This window comes from Mirounga angustirostris, unplaced genomic scaffold, assembly GCF_029215605.1.
Source record: "Mirounga angustirostris isolate CCGP_5_RB_7025 unplaced genomic scaffold, mMirAng1.0.hap1 SCAF_4, whole genome shotgun sequence".
NCBI classification, from domain to species: domain Eukaryota; kingdom Metazoa; phylum Chordata; class Mammalia; order Carnivora; family Phocidae; genus Mirounga; species Mirounga angustirostris.
Genome location: NW_026991712.1, coordinates 94,169,688 through 94,175,426, shown reverse-complemented (window position 1 = coordinate 94,175,426; position 5,739 = coordinate 94,169,688). Strand labels below are relative to the sequence as shown.

At 49.2% G+C, this 5,739-nt stretch overlaps 1 long non-coding RNA gene across 4 annotated transcripts; it reads left to right on the top strand.

Annotated features, from left to right (window-relative positions):
• The first annotated feature begins 715 nt into the window (after positions 1–715).
• LOC135363993 (uncharacterized) lies at positions 716–5,512 on the top strand. Of its 4 annotated transcripts, none has more exons than XR_010410422.1 (4): positions 716–1,477; positions 1,784–1,917; positions 2,444–2,631; positions 3,060–3,735. It is a non-coding gene; the product is annotated as an uncharacterized LOC135363993 (long non-coding RNA). The 4 variants fall into 4 exon arrangements; XR_010410421.1 differs by lacking the exon at positions 2,444–2,631 and adding an exon at positions 4,755–5,512 and having other exon boundaries at positions 736–1,477; positions 3,060–3,230; XR_010410423.1 differs by lacking the exon at positions 2,444–2,631 and having other exon boundaries at positions 759–1,477; positions 1,784–1,921.
• The last annotated feature ends 227 nt before the right edge of the window (positions 5,513–5,739 follow it).

Genomic DNA, 5,739 nt, shown 5'->3' with positions numbered 1-5,739 from the left:
GCCTTCATTTTGGAAGTAAGTCTTCTTCCCGTATTTGTCTTAATTTGGAAGTCTCACCTCTTTCCATCTCTTTCCCCACATTTTCTGCCCTCCCCCTGCCCTCCCACGACACAGCCTCTGGAGCTGACTCATGTTTCCCAGGGCTGCAGGCTTCCCTAAGTTAGGGACCATCTGGGGCACAGGTTTACCAGGCCTTTCTCCGGCCTTCCAGATGGAAGTCCAGGAATCCATGTCTTTTTTTTTTTTTTTTTTTAAGACGAGAGCTTTCAATTTTAAAACTACATGTCTCACATGAGAAATGAGAAAATATACATAATTAAAATACAGTGAAAAAAGGGCTAAGAAAACCTGTAAGAGAGGGGTAAGATTACAGCATCCAGGAATCCATATCTGTAGCAAGGGCTTCTAGTGACCTGTCTTTAGGGGAGCTGGGGGAGGTCCCGCCCACGGCTTCCCATCTCCGCCCACCCAGGCTGCCTCTCCTGCCTTGACCAGGTGACGGCTCTCATTCTGGGACCCTGTGCTGGGATCTAACCCTCAACAATCTATAGCTTTTCTGCTCAAGCAATAGAAATTTCTGGACAGTAGGCATCAAGTTTTCTCTCACATACTGGACCCTCAATATGTAGTCGGTTGAAGGTTTACTTTTTTCCTCTCATTGTATTCACGTTGGATGAGCCCTGGAATGGTTTTATCCAAGCACCCCCAAAAGGCAACGACGGAAGAGACATAGCACTCTGTGAAGTGAAAGATGCATATTCATTGCGATGAAACATGTCTTATATGCTCCAGGTTTGACCGAGTGATGAAAACAGCTCAGCTGCCTGGATTATTTGCCGATGTCTCCAGGGGGAAGAAGATACAAGGACAGAGCTGGGCTGGGTTTCTCGTCTGAAGAGCTGCTCCCATTCCCAGCTCCCCCGTGAGCTACGTGTGTGACCTCAGGGAGATGTGGCAGCAAACCCAGCCTCTGTTTCCTCACTATAAAAAGACGGTTAAGAGCCTATATTGTTGGATGATTGCGAGGTTAAGTGAGACGCCGGGTGCAGAATCACTTTGAAAACTGTAAAGTGCCGTGCCGATGGTAGTAATCTCTCTTAGTCATCCCTAGAGTTGGTTTCCCAGCTCACCTGTTTTCTTCATTGCCTGGCAGCTTTCCTACCTGGGGCATGTGACTAGGATTGAAGTGCTAGGGAGCCCAGAAACTCTACTTCCCAGCAAGAGCTGTAAAACATCCCATCCTAATTGACAGAGACAAAGGGGAACCATGACTCAGAGGCAGCTCCGGGGGAACGGCCAGCTCAGACAAGAGGCTTTGCAGAGGCTCCTCGGGCCTTAAGACGTCTTCTTGCTTGGGTGTGCCAGGGAATGTGAGCAGACCCACTGGACGCTTTGGTTGTTCGAGGAGAAATTTGGAAACCAGACTACGATCAGATGGATGTTTAACATCACCGAGAATGGACCAGATTGTCAGATGGTAATGCTTAAAATCTGAACAATAACAATAAAAAAATGATAAAGGCATTGCAGAGAAAGGGGACTGTTGTCCTGTAAATGAACTCTTCGAAAATCAGATTTTCTGAATTTGATAAGAATGTATTAGAAGAGGCAGTTTTCAGAGTTCTGTGAGCTCTGGCAGGGCTGGCTTTGTGCCTGTGAGAAGGAAGAAACGGATTAGAAACTCTGTACAAACATGAATAGAAATAGACTTGTAACTTGTTGCGATGTACCCACATTGTTAGAGATTTTGCCCTTAACATCTCTCTTTTAAATCTGACTCCAGGAAATAGATTTGGAGCTGGATCAATCCCATCCTCGACTCTGCCCTCCTTCTCTCGGGATTATAAACATAAGATGATTACAGCACGCTTCCTGCATGTGCCTTCCATGTGGTTCCAGTGTCAGCTCACAAACACAGTGGGTAAACACTCAGTTCTGAGGCCTCGCCCGTGTGGTTCTCTCTTGAAGGGGGAGAGGCCGGGCGGATGGGCCCCGGGGATGTCTGCCCTGGGAGGTACCAGCCTCCTCCCTTCTCCCGGGGGGCAGAGAAGTCACCCTTCCTGCGGTGCTTTGCATGTTGGGGTGGGGTGGGGGGTGCAGGGAGCTACAAAGGAGGGTTGGAAATGTTTTCTCTTCTTCCTTTCTTTTTAAAAAATCCATTTCAATTCAGCCCATTCCTGGAAAACCACAATCCCCCCAGCAGTCTCCAAGTCCTTCAGTTTTGGAAAACACATTTTTCTCTGCTGCCCCTTGCTTCTGCGGATCTATTTCAAGCAGTAATTGCTTTCAGTGGAAAGGAGTGTGGGGCTGAGACTTTCATGAATGGGTGAGGACACCAAGCTCCTGTGGTTTGACACCACCCAAATATACAAATTGTTAACTTTATGATTTTTAGACGATTTTCTCCCCTCTCCCCAATCTCATATGAATCTCGTTTCCCAAGGAACTGACCAAGGAACTCTGAACTCTCGCCTCAATTGCTTAAAGGCCTCTAGTATTTTTTTCCTTGGCCTGCTACTCTTGATATCAGAAGGTGAATTGAACTTCAAAGGCAGCAGGCCAGATGTCTTTTTTCCCCCACGAAGGGCTGGTTTCCTCTCATTTGTCTGCATCCTGTGTGCACGAATTCAGGTTGGTGTCCGTTTCCCTGGGCCTCGGCCTGCTCCCAGTGCTGTTGGGTACAAGGCTGTAACTTGGATTATTTGCTGGGCCTGATGCTGCAGGGATTGGACAAAATGCCTCGCTCTCTGTGCTGCTCGGGTATGAGTGTGTGCGTGCATGTGTGTGTTCTCCATCGGCACCAGCAGACCCTGGGGGTGGCACTCTCCAACTTAGCAGCCACAGTTCACGGGGTTTGTGCTGATTCATACTGAGTGCTTGAAATGTGGCTTCTGAATTCAGATGTGCTCTCAGTAAGAGACTTTAGTATGAAAATGAAAATGTGAAATATCCCCATAATGTTTATATGGATAACATGTTGAATTGGTGATATTTTGGATGGGTTGGGTTAAACTAAATACGTTATCAATATTCATTTTACCTCTTTTTATTTTTTAAAGTGTGGCTACTAGAAAATGTAAAATTACATACGCGGCTCATACCACATTTCTGTGGGACAGTGGTGATCTGGAGGAACGACAGAGACTCTGTGACGCCCTGGCTGAGTCTCAGGCTTTGCCTGCACTTGTCCTGGTGCCCTGCAGCCTTCAGGCTATGCAGTGAGTGAAGAGGTGGGCTTTCGTCAATCACATTCCAGAACTTAGAGCTGCGGGAACACTCTGTCTTCATGGATACCTTCAGGATCCCACCCCGAGTTTGGTCAGGTGGCGCCTCTACCCTGGCCAGGCTGATGTCCTGTGCATGTCGTTGTGTGCAGCACAGAGAGACTTGTGCTTCCTGGTCCAGGGCTGGAAGGAGGCTGCTGGTGACTCAGACCCGGCTGGTGGCCCCCAGTACACCATAGGTGTATTTGTCCTGGACGATGTCCAATCACTTGCCACCGAGTCTGGGTTGAATCACTTCTCTTTGATCTTGACATGTTTAGGATGCAGCTTAATCGGAGAAAGGACTTTAAAGATTGGGTCGTCTAAGGGCGCCTGGCTGGCTCAGTCGGTTCAGCGTCTGGCTCTTGGTTTCAGCTCAGGTCATGATCTCACTGGTTGTGGGATTGAGCCCCATGTCGGACTCTGCACTCTGCCGGGAGTATGCTTAAAGATTCTCTCCCTCTGCCCCTCCCCCCGAAATAAATTAATCTTAAAAAGAAAAAGATTAAATAGTCTAATCTTCTCATTTTACAAAAGAGGACACTAAGACCCAGCCGTGCGGTGCTAGAGAGCAGTGATTATGAGCTTAGACCTTGGCAGAGGAGGTTGCACGTTCACATCCCAGCTCTGCCATTTCTGAGTCAGGAGAACTTGAGTAGGGTCATTGAACATTTCTGGGTTCAGTTTCAATTTCTACTAAATGAGGATCATCATACCTCCCTCGAGGAATTGCTGAAGAATGAAATAAGAAATGTATGTAAATGCTATGGACTAAATATTTGTGTCCCCCCCCAAATTCATATATTAAATTCTACACCCAAGGTGTTGGTGTTAGGACGTGGGGCCTTTGGGAGACCTTAGGGCTCTACCCTCTGTATCAGATTAATGCTCTTATGAAAAAGAACCCAGGGAGCTCCCTCATCCCTTTGGTCTTGTGAGGATGGACACAGTACAAAGACTGCTGTCTATGAACTAGACACCGAATCTGCCTGGTGCCTTGATCTTGGGCTTCCCAGCCTCCAGAACTGTGAGAAATCAATTTCTGTTGTTTGTAAGCCCGCCAGTCTATGGTACTCTGTTGTAGCAGGCCAAACGGACTGAGGCAGTAAATTACTCATACTGTGATCTGGCAGAAAGTGAGTACTTGATAAATAGTAATCACTCTCATAAGATCCTACAGCCAATTTGCAGCTGAGGTTGGGTCTAGAGCCCAGATATTGACTTCCTACTCCAGTGTCCTTGTTTTATGGGATACGCCAGGCGGGGCATGACCTGTCACATCTAGTCAAGTCATCAGGACTCAGAGATCACACAGCTGTGCTAAGCAGCTCCACTAAGTCCTCTTGCAGCCGACTGGCTGGCTGCATGCACGGCGTTCCTGTTCTGGATCGCGCTGAGCTAGCCTTGTCTGTGTCCCTGGGGCCCTGTAAGCTCATTGAGGGCAGGGTCTGTATCTCATTCATTATCCCTGCCCTCTTATTCTTTCAACAGCGTGCTGAGGACCTATCATGTATCAGGTTATACGGGATTCAGTTTATGCACAGTCCAGCTCCACGGACCTGGCCTGGTGGGGAGCAGGTCTGGCAACGGCTGGGTCTGGGCCTGCCAGTCTGGAACCACCCACCACTACCACTCCTACAGCTAAGGGGCCGGCTGTAAGGGCTGTCCCTCAGGTTGCTCTCAAGCATGACCCAGAGGCCCCCGCCTGGCACCTGTCCTGCATCTTTCAACTCCCGCTTTTCATGCTGGGGCTTCCTGTTCGCAAGAAGGTGAGGAACCTCCTCTGGGCTCATCTGCTTTCACATCACTTGGAAGTACGAGGGCGTTAACACCCATAGGGCAGACTTTGACCAAGGAGAGACGGAGATCGAAGGATACATTCTTCTCTCCTCCCCTGGGCAAGATTGTTTGGAGAGGAATTGCTTCATTCAGCCCCTCCAAAGATGCCCCATGGGACCCAGCCATCACTTTTTACAACACTGTGGCCATTTGGAAAACATATTCCCTGAGGTCTGCTCTCCCTGCTTCTATGCTTTACCCCTTTTCCCTCATGTCCGCTTCCCTGGGGTTGCATTCCTTTAAGCCACGTTTTCTAGGGAACTGGGCCAAGGCAGTAGGTGATAAGTGCTGCAGAAAGAGAACATTCAGAGTGGATAAAGGGGGGCCAGGTGTGCCGGTGGAGGCCTGCAGTTGTCAGCACCAGCCTTGTTGAAAGGTGATATTTGAGCACAGATTTGAAGGTGAGGAAGCTAAGGATCCTGGGGAAGGGGCATTCCAGGGGGGTGGGTGGGTAGTGGAGGGAACAGCCGGTGCCAAGGCACTGAGACGGAAGGTGGCAGGTCTGGCCACTGCACAGCCACGAGGCCAGAGTGGCTTTGGAGCGTCTGAGGGAGAGTTGCAGGAGGTGAGGTCAGAGGGCTGGGGGTGGGGAGGGCGGCGTCATCTTTTGTCTTGCCAGTCCCCGTAATGGCTTGAG